This window comes from Hyaena hyaena, unplaced genomic scaffold, assembly GCF_003009895.1.
Source record: "Hyaena hyaena isolate Hyena2069 unplaced genomic scaffold, ASM300989v1 scaffold_337, whole genome shotgun sequence".
In the NCBI taxonomy this organism is placed as follows: Eukaryota; Metazoa; Chordata; class Mammalia; order Carnivora; family Hyaenidae; genus Hyaena; species Hyaena hyaena.
The window spans coordinates 722,472-741,962 of record NW_024080966.1 but is presented as its reverse complement, the minus strand read 5'-3'; the positions used below and the strand labels follow the sequence as shown (position 1 = coordinate 741,962).

The 19,491-nt window shown below is 52.1% G+C and overlaps 1 long non-coding RNA gene across 1 annotated transcript; it reads right to left on the bottom strand.

The window, feature by feature from the left end:
- Positions 1–2,593: 2,593 nt before the first annotated feature.
- LOC120243246 lies at positions 2,594–3,705 on the bottom strand. Its single transcript, XR_005531257.1, has 3 exons — positions 3,652–3,705; positions 2,972–3,111; positions 2,594–2,692 (listed from the first exon to the last, which is right to left on the bottom strand). It is a non-coding gene; the product is annotated as an uncharacterized LOC120243246 (long non-coding RNA).
- Between the last annotated feature and the right edge of the window lie 15,786 nt (positions 3,706–19,491).

Below are 19,491 nucleotides of genomic sequence, written 5' to 3'. Positions count from 1 at the left end.
CTCAGCCACAGGCTGGACGGCTGACACACAAATTCAGAGGTCCAGGGACACGTGGGCAGAAACACAGCACTAGCCACCCTGCCACTCACTGCCACTGGCTGCACCCTCCTGCAAGGCACACTGCCTCCCAGGTCCCCAGCCTCCCAGGACCAGAGACCACGGCTCTGAAGAAACTGGCTCCTGGCAGGGATGCTAAAGGGAGGCATGAGCCTTCCTGAGAGTCTCGGACATTGTTACCAGGCCCTCAGAGGGGTCAACGGTGAGAGCCAAAAATGATTCACCTACAATAAAACCAGGTAATTGGGAGAAAATAGCTGGGGGTATAAGGACACCTGGTGTGGAAGACAGAGGAGAGGTAGGGGTAACACAGCAGCTCCCCTCAACTCTTCCCCATGAAAGTCCAGCACTGCCAACACAAAGCCAAAACAAAACAAAACAACACTTGAGGCAGCATTCCCTTAAATGCCACCTCTGTCATTTGTAGAGTGACCTTTGATAAGTCTTTCATCTTCTGGGGAAGCACAGTTTCCTCATTTAAAACCAGGAGCACAGCCCACACCACACGTCCACCTGCAAGGAGGCCACTGCCGTCACCTTCACCTTGACTCTGCTCAGTGGCCTAGTCCTCTTCGTCTTGTGCACTGGCTGTGTGTGCTGGGGGCTGTCAGGCCTGGAGAGTGAAGGGGGGCAGGATACACCACTCCACAATAGGCCACTTTGGTGTAAGGATTTTGAACTGAAAGCAACTGAGAAAATGCAAGAAGAGCTCTCTGCCCTCCTGCTCTTTGCCTAAATCAGAGCAGAAATTTATAAGAGGTCCCTTATCAGCCCAGAGAAGGCACCGGAGGAAGCTGCACAAACTTTACCAATCAGCCCTTATCTCCCATTAATCTCCCCGAGATGTTTGCCTTCCCAAGTTCGCCACCCTGAGAAGCCTACAACCCAGAGTAGACACTAGATGCACACTTATTGGATGGAAAAAAAGAATGAGTGGATCCTTTTTAGAAGCTGCTTCTTCCCAGAGCTCTACTTCCTCACTAAGGATGGGGACTAACCCAAATCCAAGATCTGGGTTCAGTTTTTCAGCTGTTCAGGTGGGGTGTTTGTTTGTTTTTTAATTTTTTAAAATGTTTTGTTTATTTCTGAGAGAGACAGCATGAGCAGGGGAGGGTCAGAGAGAGAGGGAGACACAGAATCCAAAAGAGGCTCCAGGCTCCAAGCTAGCTGTCAGCACAGAGCCCGACATGGGGCTCGAACCCACGAACCGTGAGATCATGACCTGAGCTGAAGTCGGATGCTTAACTGACTGAGCCACTCAGGCACCTCTCAGGTGGGTGTTTGAAAAGAGGTCATGAACTGGTGAAACGAGAGACCAGGAGTAGTGAACAGCCTGGATAACCGTCTCTTTCCCCACTCGTGCAGAAGTAAAGGCGGGAGAAGGAAGCAGTCTCTTCCCTCTAGGTTAGACAGGGCCACTGCCAGGACCCATGAGCCAAAATGCCACCCCTGCCCCTCTGTACCCCTGTGGACGGGGGGACAAGGTCTCCCTTGAGGAAACCAGAGAAATAGCTCTTGCAAGAAGAGCCTTCTAGGGAAACCCTTCATCTGTAACTTCTCTGAAGGTGTCAGGCACCCACATCTGGGAGCAGGGAATGAATAGTTGTCTTTGATCCTCAGCACCAGCTGGTAACTGGGCCCCACAGCTCCCAGGGCATCCAATGTCCCGATGCCATGGGGAGACACAAAATGTAAGGCAATCCCAATCAGTGAGCTCAGCACCTCAGGGGAGAAGGAAGCAGATGGACATTCAAGATGAGGTTTTGGGATTGAGTCTCGGGGAGCCCCTGCTATTCCCTATGGCCACCTGGAAGTCCAGCCAGCAAGTGACCTCACCAGGTTCGAATTCAGATCTCTTTTCTGTCCCCTCCCCCACCCGAAAGCACCCCCACTCTGTGACTTCCCCATTTCTATAAACAACCACGCCATCCTCCAGCCAGCGCTGCACTCTGCTCTGTGTGGGAGTCCTCCAGGCCGCTCACACACCTCTCCACCCCTGCCCTCCCCACTGCTCACTGCGTGGCCTTCCACCGTGGCCCCACCGCTGTCCCTTCCTGCTTGGCTCCCCCTTAGACCACGGCCAGGACAGTCCTGACCACGTGATTCCCCTCATCAAAGCTTTTAACAGACCCCACCCCCTAGAGAAGAAACCACAACCCACACAGGGCCTTCGGGACTCCACAAAATGGCTCCAGCTTGCCTCCCAGGCTGGGTCTCCTGCCAAATGCCTGGTCATGTTCAGCGACCTGCCCCAGTCCCCGCATGGGCCCTGTGCGTCTGTGCCCGCTGTTTTTTCCATTCATAAGAATCATCGCCCTTCCAAGTGTCAAAGTCCAGCTCAGTTTCCAAGGTCATTTCAAAGGCCCTCCAGGAAGCCAGTCCTGAGCCTGCCTTCCCATCAGGCCTGGCCAGCAGCACGGCTCAGGGGAGAAGCCCAGGCTTCTGGGGCCCAAGTAGCTTTGCCCTTTACTAACTGAATGATAGCGGGCCAGCCCTTAGCCTCTCTGGGCCATGGTTCCCTCACCTTCCTGGCTGCTTGGGAGGACTAGCCGGTGCTCCATACACCACCGTTGAAACAAAGTCACCTCTGTCCCCTCCTCAGGTGGTCCGGCTGGGAGCTCCCGTGCAGACGCACCTAAATGTGAATGGACATCTCAAGTCAAGCCCTGCTTGTTTCCGGCTGTCCATCAGCTGCATCTGGCGGCCTCCTTGCTGGGGGGATTTCTAAGCTACAGCCTGACCTTCTTCAAGGCCCAGGAGCCTCTCTGACAGTGAGCACTTCCCCCATCACCCACCCTGCTCCTCACTGAGCCCTCCAGAGCCCAGCAGGGCCAGTGCCATGCATGCACATCGCTTGGGGCTCCCCCCCCACCTCACGAGAGCTGCAAAGTGCTTCCCAGAGCCTCTAACCCACCTCTGATCTTCAAGTGACTTTAATAGAGGGGAAAATCCCATGCAGATTGGTGTTAAATGGACCAATTTGCACGAAATCAACCACATTAGCGGTATGGCTTCTCCCCGTCCTCAGTCATGATTTCGATCAGTGTGCATTTCCTGCTTCAAAGAAGGTAACAGTGACTTAGTCCTACTTTCCAGGTGGGACCAGAAGACAGACGCTGACAAGGCCTGATGCAGAGAGCAAGGCAGATTTGTGGGAGAGCAAAGGGGTAACCACACATCTCAGGGCCAGGGGCTGGGAGGGGGTCAGCACTGCCTCAAAGAACCCCAGGAGAGGAAGCAAGCTGAGGTCGGAGAGAGGGCCAGGGACGGAGGCTGACGGGAGAAGTGCCGGAGGGAAGGATGCTTCCAACCCAAGGCCCTTTTGTCCTGCCCCGGGCAGAGCAAGCAGGCCACCTTCTGCGTCCTTCCTGACCTCCCTGGGCGCAGACCCACATCAAAGGGCATTCAACACAGGTTTTCTCCCCACCCCAGAGACCAACCATCACATTCCTTTCCGAAGGCCTTCTGCTGGTGGTGGCAGTCCTGACAGGGACCCGGCCTGGGCAGCGGCTGGGCCGGCCTGGGCTGGACCCTGGGGCTCCCCTGACCTGAAAGCCGGGCTGCTCTGTCGGCCACCCCCCGCCCTCCGCTCACCTACAGCTGGCCAGGGAAGGGCCGCCAGCCCACACGCTCTCACTTCCTCTTTCCTAGAACAGAAATAGGGCAGCAACTTCACGCATGCGACATGGAGAGATTCTTGTACACCTTTTCCTACTCCTGGACTTCATTCCTCTCCGTATACTTTATACCCCCTTCCGCACCACTCACGTTTTTCTCGCCACACAGCTCACTCTCACCCTTTCTCTCTGTCTCTCACCTCTTCCCCTTTATAGCTTTCCTACGAGGGCCCTCGCACACTGCACCTGTTCTTTCTGAGCCGTCCTCCCTCCCTTGTGAGCCTGGCCCCTTTCACGCCTCAGAACCCTTGGTCCCTTCTTCCCAAGGCCCAAGCCCAGAGTGGCCTCCACCTCATCCCCAGGCCCCATGTCCTCCACCTCCAGCTTCTCAGCTTGGAAGAGAGCTGGCCAGAGAAATCTGTCTCCTCTGCCTTTGCCCCTCCTCCCGCATCCCCGGCACACAAAAGGGGCCAGAGGCACCAGATGGCCTGGTGCTAGCTGAGGGGCTCGGGCGCGGGGAGGCTGCCGCCCAACAGAGGCCCCTGCTGGGCCTTCGAGCTAGTCCAAGCTGCTGCCGGGCCCAGCCGCCCAGCTGGCAGAGGAGCGAGGCGGTGGGCCAGCCTTTTCCCCACAAGGCCGGCTCCCCCTGCCCAGTCTGCCCTTGGGCCAGTCCAGGGAGGGGGAGGGCATACTCACCAGCTGAAAAGCAGGGACTGTCACCACACGTCAGAGCTTCAAGCACCGGGGGCCAGACCCAGTGGCCTGTGGGGACACTGGCTTTCCCTGGAGGAAGAGTCTCTGGGAGTTCGCTCTTTCTATGGGACAGGCTGTGCCAAGGAGGGGCCTCAGCAATGGGTGAGTGGGCCACAGAGAAACTACCTGTCCCCCAGGCGCCTCCTCCAAAGACGTTTGATAATGTGGTGAACAACATGAATGGCTACCCTTTATTCAGTGGCTAGAGGTGAGCCAGGCCATGTACTAGGTCATTTACTGTACTATCCTTAATCCTTCAATAGTCCTGCAGGGTATCTGGATCCCCATTTTACAGACAAGGAAACTGAGGTGCAAAGTTCAATGACTTGCATCACAGCCAGAAAGGCATTTAACACAGATTAAAGCTTCTCTCCAGGTCAGATTCCTTAAATCTTGCTAAGGTCACACCCCAAAGGTGGGTATCTACTCTCTCTTTGTGCTCCAAACATCCCATGAATGGCTTTAAGAAAGCCACATGGTGCGAGGCAGAAGCTCCCAACGCCGGCTGGCCACTGCAAGAGTCCGGAGGACTTTTTAAAAAAATCAAGATCCCCAAACCTCTCCTCTGAAGGTTCTGATATATACCTACCCTCTCCAGGAAGACACTAGTGTAGGAGTGGGGGCTATGGTGTAGGTGGACTCAGGCTCCCACTACCAGTCACATGACTTCGGGAAAAGATGCTTTTATCTCTCAGAGCCTTAGTTTCTTAGTATTAAGAAAAATGGATATAATAATGTTTATTTCAGGGCGCCTGGGTGGCTTAGTCGGTTAAGCGTCCGGCTTTCGCTTAGGTCATGATCTCGCGGTTCGTGGGTTCGAGCCCCGCGTCGGGCTCTGTGCTGGCTGCCAGCTCAGAGCCTGGAGCCTGTTTCAGTCTGTGACTCCTTCTCTCTCTGACCCTCCCCTGCTCATGCTGTCTCTCTCCTAGAAATAAATAAAAAACATTAAAAAAAAATAATGTTTATTTCACCACATTATGAGTAGTGTATGGTGCTTGGCAAGGTGCCAGGCATATCGTAAGCAAACAGTTGATGTCAGCTCCCTTCCACTTCCCTATAGAAACCTGAGGGTCCAGAGTCCAGACTTCAGAAGGCTAAAGAGAAAGGGGCGTTGCCCACGAATATCGCTCATGTTATGCTGACCTTTGATTCATGCCTTAGTAAAAGTCCATGCACCCTGCCCCAGGGTCAGCTGGCTCCCAGAGCCACAGGACAGACGACCACAAGCCAACATCGGGTAGGTGATTTCCAGGGGTGGGACATCTGCTCTCAGAACTTCCATGGAAAGGGCTTGAAACTGACCTACTCCACCCATGAAAGATCAAAACCCAGCCTTGCTAAGACTTTCTGGGAACGTGTCAATGTTCCCTAGGCTACCTTCCCCATGCACCAAGAGACATATGTTCAGAATCACCTTTACCAGCTACCCCTCGGGACAGTGATAGGCTTGCCCCCAGAACCAAGCCCTTCTGCCTTGTCCAGCCACCATCAGCCCCTCACCAGTCCAGAGTGTCATCTAACCCCACCTCAAACCCACTTCTCTATTTTGGAAAGGAATCACCCCCAAATGCACCCTTCGCTTCCAACATGGAGTGAGCTTTGACTTAGCTTAAGGGTGAGCCAGCTCCCTAAAGCCTGGATGACAATCTTGCCTTTTCACCCTTGTAGTGGAGGAGACGTGGGTTCCAGGAAACCCCTCGCCATCATAAGGACATGCCTCTGTCACACAGACACCCTGCTGGGACACTCACCTTCTTCCTCTCCCCCACCTGAGAAATGTGGAGGCCATGTCACTGTCTTCACCTTATAGACAAACCGCCTGAGAAGTTAGGCGACTCATACAAGCTCCCAGAGCAAGTAGGTGGTGGACTGAAGATTCAATCACCGGACTTCTGAGTCCCAGATCAGAGCATTTTCTACTCCACCATTGGCCACCTCTCTACAGTCTATCTTGAGTGTATTTCTTTTTCTCCTTCTTTCCTGCACCCAGTGGAATCACCTGGATTACTATAATAGCCTCCCAGTGGGTTCCCTTGTTCCCATTCTTGATGCCTAAAATCTGTTTTCCACAACAGTCAGAGTGGTCCTTTTCAAGAAGTGATCGTGTTACTCCCATACTACGTGTAAGCTAAAACCTAACCCCTTACTAGGACGTAGAAGGTGCTGGTGATCTGGCCTCTGTCTCCCTCTCCCTCCTCCCCTGGCACCTCACTCCCCCTCAGCTCCTGCATTCCAGCCTTGCCAGCCTCCTTGCCACTCCTGGAGATCCTCCCCCGGTCTTTGCACACGTTCCTTCTCTTCATTCTTCACTCTGGGTACCATCCTACTTTATTTGCTTCATAGCACTTATAACTATCTGAAAGTATATTATTTATCTACTTCTTGGGGCTTTGTGTGTGTGTGTGTGGGTGTGTGTTTTGGGGGCTATTTTTTGTTTTTGTTTTTTGGTTTGGTGGTCGGGGGTGGGGAGGGGCTGTCTGTCCGGCTCCAGTGCAATCCCTCCCCACAATGTGAGTTTCACAAGATAAGTTAGTCATGTACCCGGCTGCATCCCTACCCAAAAGTAGGCACTCAATAATCACCTGTTAGATGAACAGACGAATGCTAAGGAGACCTCAGAGATGCTGGGCTGATGGGGCAGCCGGACATTTCCCCGGTGGTGGAGAAATGGCCCTGCAGGGCTCCAGGCAGCCATGCAAGAAAGCACATCAAGTCTGAAACTTAAAGACATAAAGACATCACATAAAGCCAGCCAGTTGTCTGGCCAAGGAAGCAGGACTTTTGGAAACTAGGACGTAAAGAAAGGAGAATAGAAATGCTGGTTTTGTGCTGGTTGCTGTGATTTTTTTAAGGCCATTCAAGGGGGTTTCTGCAGTGGCTCAACATGAACAAACATGAAACTTCTAGAAAATAGAGGAACTCGGTGGAGGAGAGAACTAAATGCTGTAGGGTAAAATGAAGAGGCTCCCAGAGCTTGACCACAGACATGTGTGAGGTCACATGGTCCTCAGAGAGGCCTCCTTCAGAAGAAAACAAGAGAAAAAGGAGGGGGAGGAGGAGGAGGAGAAGGAGGAGGGAGAGGAGAGGAAGGGGGAGGATGAGAAAGGGAGGGGGATGAGGAGGAAGATGAGGAGGAGGTGAAGGGGGAAGAGGAAGGGAAAGAGGGGAGAGAAAGGGGGAGGGGGATGAGAAGGATAAGGAGGAAGAGTGGGAAGAGGAGGAGGAGGGGGGAGGAAGAGAAGGATGAGAAGGGGAGGAAGAATGGGAAGCAGGCGGGGGAGAGGAAGAAAGAGGAGTTGAGGAGGGAGGAGGGAGGAGGAACAGCAATCACAAACACGGCAGCCCAGCAACCACAAAGCAGGAGTAGCCAGTTTCCAGATGACCTTCACAGTGAAGGTCATGCGGGGAAGTCCCAGCACCCTGACTTGAGAGAGTGGCCAGTGTAGTCAAGGGAAGAGGCGAAAGGGGAAGAGCAAGGCAGCACCACAGTGAAATGCTCCAGTCCCTCCTTGTCCACCTCCTCCAGGCAGCCCGAGCTCTTCCCGCTCTGACACCTGCGCCTGGTTCCTGCCACAGACCACGTCTCTGGGGCTGTTCAGTGCCTCGGGATGATGTGACACATCTCCCCGAAGCATCAGTTTTACTTGGTTACCAGGTGGGAGGCATTGTCTTGATTAAACATATAGAGAGTTATAAGATGCAAGACGTATGTGAATTTTTAAGACAAAATAGGAGTATGTCAGAAATTTTGCACATGTGGTGAAATATCACCCAAGAGATATTCACCATTTCCCATTGTTCACAGGTTATCACTAGGATAGTGTAATGGGCATACGCAAGGGCTCTGGCACCTGACTCCTTGATTTGAGTCCAGTCTCTGCCTGTATGACCTGGAACAAGTTATCCAACTGCTCTGTGCCTCAGTTTCCCCATCTGTGATAACAGGCCAGTATTCATAGCACTTGCCTCATAGAACACATGCATAAAGTACACATAATAAGCAGTAGGAAAGTGTTGGCTATTCTATTGTTCCCAGTGGGAAAGTGGAGAAGTACCATGACAGATGTCACAGCCCTTGACCCTCAAATCCATGCCACCTCGAGCTACCTTCTCTCCCCAGCAAGAGCACTGGTAACAGTGTCTGGCTCTCAGGCATGACTGATGAGGTACAGGCATCTGCAGCTTTTTCCCAGCCTCCTCCACAGAGGTGGGAATGAAGGCTCCGTGGAGTTCCCACCTCTGGGCTCTGCCTGATGTCACATACAACCCTTACCTCTTACCTGGAAGGCACTTCCTGGCCTTCACTCTCTTCCCCTTTCTTACCAACTCCTGCACATCCTCAGGGCCGAGGCTGGGACTGAAGGGAAGCAAAGTAGATGTTCAGGGCACAAAATGTAAGGAGGCTCTCACTCTCAGAGTCATGCAGGTGGTCAGGACTCAGTTCAAACATCACCTCCTCCAAGAAGCCCTCCCTGAAAGTCATCCATCCAAGTCTTCTCGGATGCCCCTGATGGGCATCTTACCTCCACTCAAACTTCACAGTAACTGCCTGTTGGTCAGTCTGGCTCTCTGCTGGGCATGAACTCCAGAAGGTCCAGTGCACATCATCCCTTTTCCTCCTGCAGAGCCTCCTGCTTTGCTGAACACAGGGAAGGAGGCCAGCAAATATTCAGTGAATAAATATTGAATGAATCATTCTACAGGAGCCCCCAGAAGCCTGTGCTCATCACCCAGGTGGGGTGGTAAGACTGAAAAAGAAGTGAGGAAAGAAGTAGGGGACAAAGGTAGAGGGGAGGGAGCACACGGATGGCTTATGGTGGAAATGCCCTTGACCCGAGGGACAGGCACCCAAGAAAGAGCAAAGTGCTCCCTTCTCCTTCCCGACAACACACGGCACAGTATTCTGGAACTCACTCAATCATTCCTTCATCCGTGCAGCAATCCTGTACAGAGCGCACTGGCACCAAGCACTCCGCTGGAGGTGAGAGACCCTGGTGGACAGGCAGGGCCCTCCTCCAGGCCTCCCAGGAGGCCACCATGGGCCCAGGTGTTTCTGTTTCTCACCATGCTGATTACGGCCCCCCCACCCCCGCTGCCACGGGCATGGGCCCTATGTGCCTGGTGTCAGTGTACTGAGTCACAGTGATCTCACTGAGGGCTTGTGCTTCAGGAGAAGCACAGCCACGGGTGATGGAAACAGACTAAAAACACCAGGAAGTTGAGTTATGGCACTCTGGGCACTGCTGATCCTGGCGTCCCTGGTCCCCTATCCTTTGTCCCCTCCCTTGTAAAGTCCTGAGAGGCTCCAAAATAGCCCAAAGAGAATCCCCACACTGGAAAACCTGCCTCCAAAAAGGAGGGGACACAGGAGGCATAGAAATGGCAGAGAATTCGTCTGGATTTGAACTGCCAGTGTGGCAGGTAAGTGCTGAGTGGCGACGGCTACTTGGAATCTCTTATGCTCCAGTCCTGGCATGGTTGGTGACATGATATGACAGAGTCCACAGTGGGGCTTCAACAAGTGCCAGCTCTCTTCCCTTGAATGATGAACTATACGATATCTCCATAAAGCTTCATAAAATTTCTTCTTGTAATTCATATGTTGCGGTGTCTCCCCCACTTAAAAAAAAACCAGTTTTCTAAGGCTGTTTATCAATAATCATTAGAATCGTCAAGCACCAGATCATTCCACTTCTGCACAGCAGAGACGCAAGCTCCATTCTTGGGACAGGCGGCACAAGGGAGGGGTAACCCAGGGCATCTGGAAATGCTAACAAAAAGTGGAGAGGCCTGGGTTAGGCTGAAAGACATAAATGGGAGCAGGAAGGTAAATGGAGATGGCTGAGGTGAAGGCCAGATCACGAAAGACCAGCTTGAGTGAGACCTGTGCTGGGAAGCATGCGGCTTCCTGGGGGCCAGCAGCAAAGGAGAAAGAAGAGTTAAGTGGAGATGCAGCAACTACAAATAATCAAGGTCCAGGGGCGTCTGGGTGGCTCAGGTGGTTAAACTTCCAACTTTGACTCAGGTCATGATCTCAGAGTCCATGAGTTCAAGCTCCGCATCGGGCTCTGTGCTGACAGCTCAGAGTCTGGAGCCTATATCTTCCTTCTACAGATTCTGTGTCTTCCTCTCTCTCTGCCCCTCTCCTGCTCATGCTCTGTCTCTCAAAATAAATAAATAAATAAACGATCAAGGACAGTCCAAAAGGTCCTTTTTGAAAGTTTATTTATGTATTTACTTTTGACGGAGAGAGTGAGCGGGGGAGGGACAGAGAGAGAGGAAGACAGAATCCCAAGTAGGCTCTGTGTTATCAGTGCAGAGCCCACTGCGAGGCCTGAACCCAAGAACCGTGAGATCATGACTTGAGTTGAAATCAAGAGTCCGACACTCAATCCACTACGCCACCTACGTGCCCCTAAAAGGGACTTTTACTCAAAATAATGGGTTTATGTTTATCTTGGAGCTCAAAGAGAGGCACCCTCCAGCAAAAGGTTGGGTGGGAGAGAGTGGTGAAGGCTCCATGCGAGGCCACTGTGTGACAAGGCTGATAAATTCTTAGAGGCTGCATTAGGACTGTGGTCCAGGAATAAAAAAGAGGAAACAGATTCAAGTGATATTTGGTTGGTAAGAACAACAAATATAGAAAGTAGGGATGAGAGAAAGGGAGGCATCTAAGATAACTTCTACATTTCAGGCAGCTAGACCAATGGCCATTTACCTGCATAGGGAACCTAGAAGGAGTCAATTATAGTGAACTTGGCTTTATACAAAATGAATTTGAAAGGGGAGTCTGGGTGGCCCCTTGATCTCAGCTCAGGTCGTGATCTCACTGTTTGTGAGTTCAAGCCCTACGTTGGGCTCTGCACTGACAACACAGAGCCTGCTTGGGATTCTGTCTCTCCCTCTCTCTGCCCCTCCCCTGCTTGCTCTCTGTCTCTATCAAGATAAATAAACCCAAAAAAATAATAATAAAGTAAAATAAATTGAGTTTAAAATACTTGAAGGTAGCACTTGCAAGCGGTACAGGGTTCAGTGCTGAGGCCAGTGAGTAGATCCTATGTACTCCCTTGCCTTCAAGGCTCTGTTCCTCACCTGTCAAAATTGGCTGATGATGCCTACATCATAGAATTATTGAGCAAATATACACTAAATAAGATAGCTGTGGGAAAGCACCCAGCCCGATAGCTGGCACATGGTGGGAATTCCATGAATATTTATTGACCCTGAAAGTGATCATGACCATTGACGTTTCTTTGTTGGAATACCATCACCACGAGTGCGTGGACACTTTAGGACACTTTAGGGCACTTCATCAGGGTCACTTCAGGACTCTTTAGGCTAGAGGGAGAGGACTGTGGTCAAGGTTGTAGGGACGACCAGCCACTGAGGAGGGAGCTCTTCGCGTCCACCTCCGCAGCTCCCACATAAGGGATCTGGCTTGCTTCTTCCTACTCCTCCCCAGCCTCCCTGCCCCAACGGCATTCCAGAGAAAAGGAGGTGCTCTCCAGCCTGACTCATGCAAACAGAGTACTGGTTTCTGACACGCAGGCCCTGAGGCAAGTCTTGTTGTGGGAAGATAAACAGGTTTTTATTACCTCCACCTTAGGACAAAGCCTCAACCTCTGGCTGCTGTAAGAAGACTCATTCCCCAGGAAGAAAAATGACCTCCCGCTGCAGTGGTGCATGTGACACCTCCCTGGCTGGCCTCTGAGCTCTTTGAAGGTCGGAACTGGGTCCCTCTGTCCCCATTTCCTCCTGGCACCTAGGCACCATGCCCACCTGAGTATATGGTCGAGGAAGGTTTATGGAATTTTAATTTCTTTGTGTTTGGTTTCTGCTTTGGAGCCAGGGTCTTCCGCTTGAGGTAAGCAGACGCACTCCTCAAAACTCAACCCAAAAACGTCATTCATACGGAGTCAAGGTTAACAGGGTCCAGGGCCAAGAGTTCCTGCTGTTTCCTCCTCAACCTTCCCGACTCTGCACCTGCCCCAGCCTATGGTGCTGAGGGGCTCCGGAGTAGATTCCCAAGTCACGCCTGAGACAACGCGTTAGGTCCTTTAGTAGATAAATTCAGTTCACCAGCCCCCACATTACATCACCTTGAGCAGGAAATTGAGGCAGCTCCAAGAACTTTCTCCTCCCCCATGGTCTCAAACACTGGTCTTTGGAGCACTGGAGAGGAGCACAAGACACTAGGGCCTGCTACCTGACACCCCCACGGGGGCTTGCCACTAAAAACAAGCCAATGAACACAAGCCCACCTTCCTCCCCTATGTCTTCTCCTTGCTGGGTCACCCCTGCACCCTCTCTAGCCAGGATAAATCAGACAACTCTGGGCTGCTTCTCCAGCCAGCTACGGCCATAACATACGCTAACTGAGCCTCAAACAGCAGTTCTGGTGTTTCAGCAAAAGGGCTGCTCCAAGACTAGTCTCCCCTTCCCTGTGGTCCCCCAGGCTGCCTGGGCTACCTCACTGGGTGACCAGCCCCATCTGTCTTTGCATTTGGACCAGCCTCTGACCACCCCTCCACCACCCCCCCGCCCCGCCCCAGGTGAGCAGTCAGTGATCCAAGGTCTCCACTTGGAGAACAGTCCATTTAGATTGCAGAGGTTTGGGAGACCTGGGGAGATTTTCCTAAATGAGATCCACCCCCACCCTACCCCCTACCTCCAGCACAGACTCCTAGTTGCCTAGCAACTGGAGGATGAGCTCTGGGAAATCTGGAGCTTATTCCACAGCCCCCTGTGCTGTGATGAGCTCGGTGTGGCCCACCTAGGGGAGGGAATGTGCTGCAGCTGATAATTATCAGGGGTAACAACCATAATCCCAGACCTACTATTATTACTGTGTTTACCAAGGAGCAATTGCTACAGAAGCTCACACCACTGGCCTTTCCCAGGCCCTCACCCTTCCCGCCCAGTGCTGACTAAGGGAGTAGAAATAGCCTCAGGCTGTTCCCAGGAGTAGAAGCCACAGCCTAAAGTGCCCCAGGGCGTTCTGACACCGGTTCTGCCACTTAAGCTGCTCCCCAAAGCTGTGAGTGGCCCCCAAAGAAGCCAGAGGAAGGATGTGAAAGAAGTTCTGGGTACACACCCTTGACCTGCGCAGGGGCAGGGAGCATTCAGAGCTGAGAGAACCAGAGATGATGTTCCCGATCGAGGGAGGCTGGTCTTGTTAAGGGAAAGCTGGGCTCTCTTTCTCCTTCCTGAAGCTGGTGGCCTGCTGTCTGCCTTCCTGTTTGAGTGGGCCACTCAAGGCCAGCTAAGGATGAGGAAGAGATACGGAGTTGGGAATGTTAAGCCTGCCCTCCACCCCCTATTCCCTAACCCTTCTGGTTTCTTCTCCCGCTTTGCTAACTGTGGTGGGGAAGAGTAAAAGGGAATTCAATCCAGTGTCATGATGCCAGTGAGGAAGGACAGAAGTCTGTAAAGCCAGCCCACTTGCTTCTCTCTTGGGCACTCCCTTGTTTATGACCTCCCAACCTAAGCTTCATTGCTGGAAAAAAAACACGCTGACTCGCAGCAAATTTTCTCTCAGAGAATGACATGTCACCCATCCAGAGAGACTTCCAACTCTGCCTTCTGTGTGAGTGCATCCTCCGTGCCCTTGGTCCTCGATCCTGATCTAGCAATCCTATCCTGATGTATCTCACCCCTTTCCTTATGGTTTCTTTCCCCTGTGAGGCAGAGACCAGAATATCCTGGAGCCTACCTGGGAAGGAAGACCATGAGGGCCAACAAATCAAAGTCCTGGAATCTTAGACTGTCAAATTTTGGCATGGCATTAGTTCTAACTGAATTTAATATTCCCATTTTATAGGTGAGGAAACCGAGGTCCAGAAAGGGAAGGTGGCTGTCCCATGATCACACTGCCAGTTAGTGGCAATATTGCAACTGGGTCCAACCTTCCAGACTTCTACTCAATTGCTCTTTCCAGCCCACCAACCTGTCCCTCAGTTGTTAGCACTTGGGGTTCGGGTCACAGAAACATAAACTTCAAACACTTGAAAACCTAGCATTGTAGGATTAGATGCCAAACACTTTGAACTTAAAAAAAAAAAACAAAACATTTATAAGGGTCTTATCCTATCCTCAAAGCATTATTTTCAGGTAAATGAAGTTGATGTTACTCTCATTGTATCCATTGGGAAACTGAGGCCAGAAAAAGTTGCCCTTAGTCAGAGCAAAGATGTGTCAAAAGTGGGAAGAAGAGTTCATGTTTCCTGACTTTATCCAGTGCTCCTTCCACTGTACTCCATGGCTCCGGAAGTTTAGCACTGTCACCAACTAACCAAACTAACCAAATGAAACTGTCACAGGAGCCCTTCCAGAGAAGACTGGCTGGACCCACCATGGCATTTTAATGTTGAGCTAACATGTTTGCTTCCTCATGCAAGTCACTGGTTCCCTGAACCTCCTTCTTGGGGAAAAGCCATTTTTCCCTCTCTCCCCACTTCTCCAAGTCCTTGGGGAAAGAGCACTTCCACCTGATTCCCACTCCTGGTCAGGAACGGCAGTGAGAAGTGCCCGCTCAGCACTCCTGGGTGCCCTAGGGCCGCTGTCAGTGGGTGGTGGCCTCCTGTGCCTTCTGCAAGCTGTGGGCTGCTTACCAGGAAGCCCAGCTTGCTAGGGCAGTTAGCTACCTGCTCCTGTGTTGGCCTCCCTGCTCTGGACAAGAGCTTCTCTGCTCAGACTCTTGCAGACACTGTGATGAGGCAGTGGGTCTCAACCTTCAGAAAGCATCAAGATCACTCGGGGAGGCAGGATAAGCAGCCCCATCCTGAGGGTTTCTGATTCAGTAGTAGGTCTGGGGTGAGCCTGTGAATCTCCATTCAAGTTCCCAAGGGATGCTGTTGCCACTAATGCAGAAGTCACACTTTGAGAACCACTGCAATATAAAGGACACGACCCATACAATCTGCCATCAACTGCATGGGTCTGGAGCGCAGGGCGGATCAGAGAGCATGGAAAGGAGGGTTGGGACTGGGAAGGAGTCTGACTGAGGACCAGCCACCTGCATTGAAATTCAGCATGTGCAAGCAGTGTTCGCATGTGTGACTATTTAGATGCTCATCCCCAGATGAATATAGCAATTTGGGATGGGAGCCTAAGACGAAAGGCCCTGGCAACTCAGATGATGATTGTCTCACTGTTTTCACTCCCCCTCCTCCCCTCCATGCTCAGCTGCTTCGCTCCAGAGAAAGTTCCCTGAGCTTTGACCTGCTGGTGCCTCATGGGCAACATGGGGTGGGTGGAAAGGGTGCACAGCCACAGGTGTCTAAGGGGACCTGTCTACACAGCATAGAGACCTCAGGGTGAGGTGCAATGAGGAGGTCAGAGAGCAGAGACTGGTGATTTTCTGGTCAGGTGGGAACAGGACCCAGACAGATGGCTGAAGAGGGAGATGCCCAGTAGGAACAGGGAGAAGGCAGAGGCAGGCAGCCCAGCCCATCCACTGCTGTCATCTGCTGGTGACTGCCCCTCTCCCCTTCTGGGCTCCTTCAGAGGGCCCAGCCAGGGCCAGATGTCTGCCAGACTTCTAAAAGGGCAGGAATCTACCCCCTTGGGAGGGGGAGGGGGGCAGGGTGGCTCTGGGAGAAGGAGGCCACCTCTGTGGTGGAGTTCAGATGTGCATCCTGGCCCCAGCCTCCTGTCTCCCCAGCTCCCCTGGGGTCAGGAGGCCTGTCAGAGGGAGAAAGACAAACCCTCTGCCAATAGGTGAGCATAGATGCTCGGAGCACGAGATGCCAGAGAGGGTGGGAAGCAGGGGCCTTACAGCTCAAAGTAATGACTAAATGCCAAGAAAGCTGGCCCAGCCCTCCTGAGTCATTTCCCAAAGAGCTTCCCAGTATCCAATGGGCTTACTGTGTCCAGAGTCTGTTTTACCTGTAGGCTGGGGAGGATGTAGCATATAATTTAAGGGACAGCCAGGCAGATTACCTTCCCCGAGGTCTCCCTCCAGGTCTCTTTCCCATCACCAACAGTAGGCCAGAAATTAGTGTTCATTGCTTTGGGACATAAGCTATTTTGGAAGGGGGAGCATGGGGGGATGGGGGGTGGGAACACAAGAACTCTGAGATTCTTCTTTGCGGCCAAAGGATGCCATCTGGGAGAGAATGTGGGGTTGATAAGAAAGCAAGTGAGGGCAGAAAGAAGACTTGAGAGTCCCTACCCCACCCCACCCCCCATGAGGAGGCCCTGCACATGTGGCCTCATACTTGTACCAGAGGAGCATCTCAGACACGCCATCCCTGGCCCTGTGAGCAGTATGTTTGGCCTCCTCCAGGCCTCCACACCCTCGCCTCTTCCTGCCTCCCACCTGTCAGGCATGTTGCAAGACTTCCCTGACCGATGTTTACATAATGCTCCAAAGAAGAATGACCCAGTTGCCAAATGCCAGAGTCACCTGGCCCAGTCACCCTTCGCTCCTCTGGCTTGGCCTTCCCACCAGAGCGGAGATCACACTCAGCCACATTTTGTCACAGGGCCTCACCAACCAGGAGGCCAAGCAGGCTTCCTCGACCTGCTTTTGTACAAAGAGGCGGAAGGAAGAGAAAGAAACCTCTAGTTAGTCCCCAGTATGTAAGGAACTGGAGCAGACACTCTCACATATATTACATTATCAAATGGTACAACCCTTGCGTGGCTCTATGATCCCCACTTTCCAGCTGAGGCAACAGAAGCAGGGAGGTTAAATGGTTTGACCGAAAGTCAGAGCTAGTGAGTCGCAGAGCCAGGAGTGGAATCCGGTTGCCTTCACCCAGGTCTCCCCAAAAGCAGAGCCTGAGGGGCGCCTGGCTGGCTCAGTCAGTAGGCCGTGAGACCCTTCATATTAGGGTCATGAGTTCGAGCCTGACATTGGTGATAGACTATACTTTAAAAAAAATTATTTTTTTTAATTAAAAAAGGCTCATATGCAAGTAGTGTATTTGGGTATGTGATCCAAGAAGGCAGAAACAGGGAAGGCGAGAGAGCCGATAACAGTGGCAAACTGTGAAGCTGTCAGCAAGGGTTGACTGACTGACTGTCAGTCCAACGGGGCCATCTGAGAATACTCTGAAACACATCTCAAAATCATTCAGGAGGAAGAAAAGGGGAAAGCATTTATCCATTTTCCAGAGTTCTCCATTGACCAAGAGTTACTCCACAACATTAGCTACTTTGTATTCTCTTTTTTAAGTAGACTCCACACTCACCAACCTGAAATCAAGGGTCACACACTCTACCGACAGTGCCAGCCAGGTGCCCCAGCTCCTCTGTATTTCTGGCTTGTACATAGCCTGGGAGTCATGCACAGAACTAGTCACAGCAGCAGAGGCTGGAAGTAGATTCTTTGCAGCGAAGACCTGAAGAGGTGCCTAAGGGTGATGGCTCTGAACACAAGCCCCACCACAACACCACAACATCATTGTACATATGAGTGACTTACACACGGTCACCGGGGCACCCAGGGGAAGAGCCAAAATGTGAATCACACACTCTTCATTCAATAAATATTTATTACAGGCCCTCTATGTGCTAGACCCTGGGGTTCAGCAGGAACAAGGAAGGCAAGATCCTTGCACTTATGGAGCTTAAATTCTGAGGACACAAGACAGTTAGCAACTGAACAAATAAACAAGTGCTGACTGTACATCAGGCACTGTGCTGAGTACCGGGAAACCCCAGAAGAAATTGGATTCCTGTCAAGGAGACAGAGGAGCAAAGTACCATAATCTAATATGGTAACCTCTATGGTTAGGAGATGCATACTCTCATCTAAAACATAGAGAAGGGGGCATCTTACTCCAGGCTGGGGAGTGGGGGGACATTAGGGAAGGTTTTCTGAAAAGATGAGACGTAGGTTCTTCTGAAGGCCTCGCTGGAGTAGGGGGAAGGGAATGGTGCACTCCAGGGAGAGAGAACAGCCCAGGTGAAGACAGAGAGGAATGAGAGTATGCCAGCTCTGGAAAACTGCATACACTTGAGTACCTAACACTGTAGTGCTTGGGTTTCATTCTGAAAGTGAAGGCAAGCCTCTGTTTGTGACCTAAGCCCAATTAGCTCTTGAAAGTCTCAATCACGACTGGACGTAAAAACCAAGCAGTCGGCATAGACAGCCCACAACGGCCTCGGAGGGTCCAAGAACGGCTGGATCTGAGTTGTCTGGGTTACAGGACAAGAGCTTGGCTCTCCACACTTGATAGGGCACAGTGGGCTCACTCCTGATCATTCTGCCCAGCGCCGCATTCTCCAAGTCAGTTCTTCTAAGGCTGCAGAGTCTACCCTCTACCCCACCTCTTTCAGCTTCCAGCTCCACTCCTCCCCTCCTCAGGCTTGCCTCTTACAGGCAGAAATCCAAGAGGGGCCACTCAGGGACACTATGCCATTGAGGGCCGTGAGTTTAGATGAGGTGCCTCTGGCTCTCCTTTGCTTTGCATGAATTACTTACGGGGGCTTTGCAGCTGAACCCCACCACTGAGAGCTAAAACCAGAAAAGCAACCAGTATCTGGCCGCATCCTTCACAGAGGCCCATCACATCCATCATCTGGGCAGGAGAAGAGCTTCCTGCAGCCCACAAAGGCGACCCGCAATCCCCCTTGTGAAACCGAGCCCCTGGCTTCCGTTCATTCTTCAAAGCAAAGAACCCTGTGATGATCTGAATGCAGACACGAGCAAAACTCCCAGCAGCAGCCTTCCTGTCCTTAAATTCAGGATAGAAAAAAATGAAATCCCACTCCAGCATCCTTCCATCCAAGAGAGGCTCTGAGATGACCCAGGCCAGTGAGGGCCCAGGCTCAGCCTCGGAGTCCTTCGCCTCCCAGGGACGATGTGAAGGCAGCAAACCCGGCTCCTAACCCCAAACCCGGTGTTTGGATTTTTCTCCCTGGATTCATCCCCACCCCCAGAAAAATTCCCTGATCCCTGCTTTTGCTCCTTCAGGCCCTTGGTCTGCACTGGGGGGCCCCATCCTGTGCCTGTGGTCTACTCCTTAAGGCAGATGGTGATCCACGACTTCATCATCCCCAGAGAGAGAATATTTGTCCCATCAGAAGCTGCAGGCTGAGAGGAGTCACAGTTAGG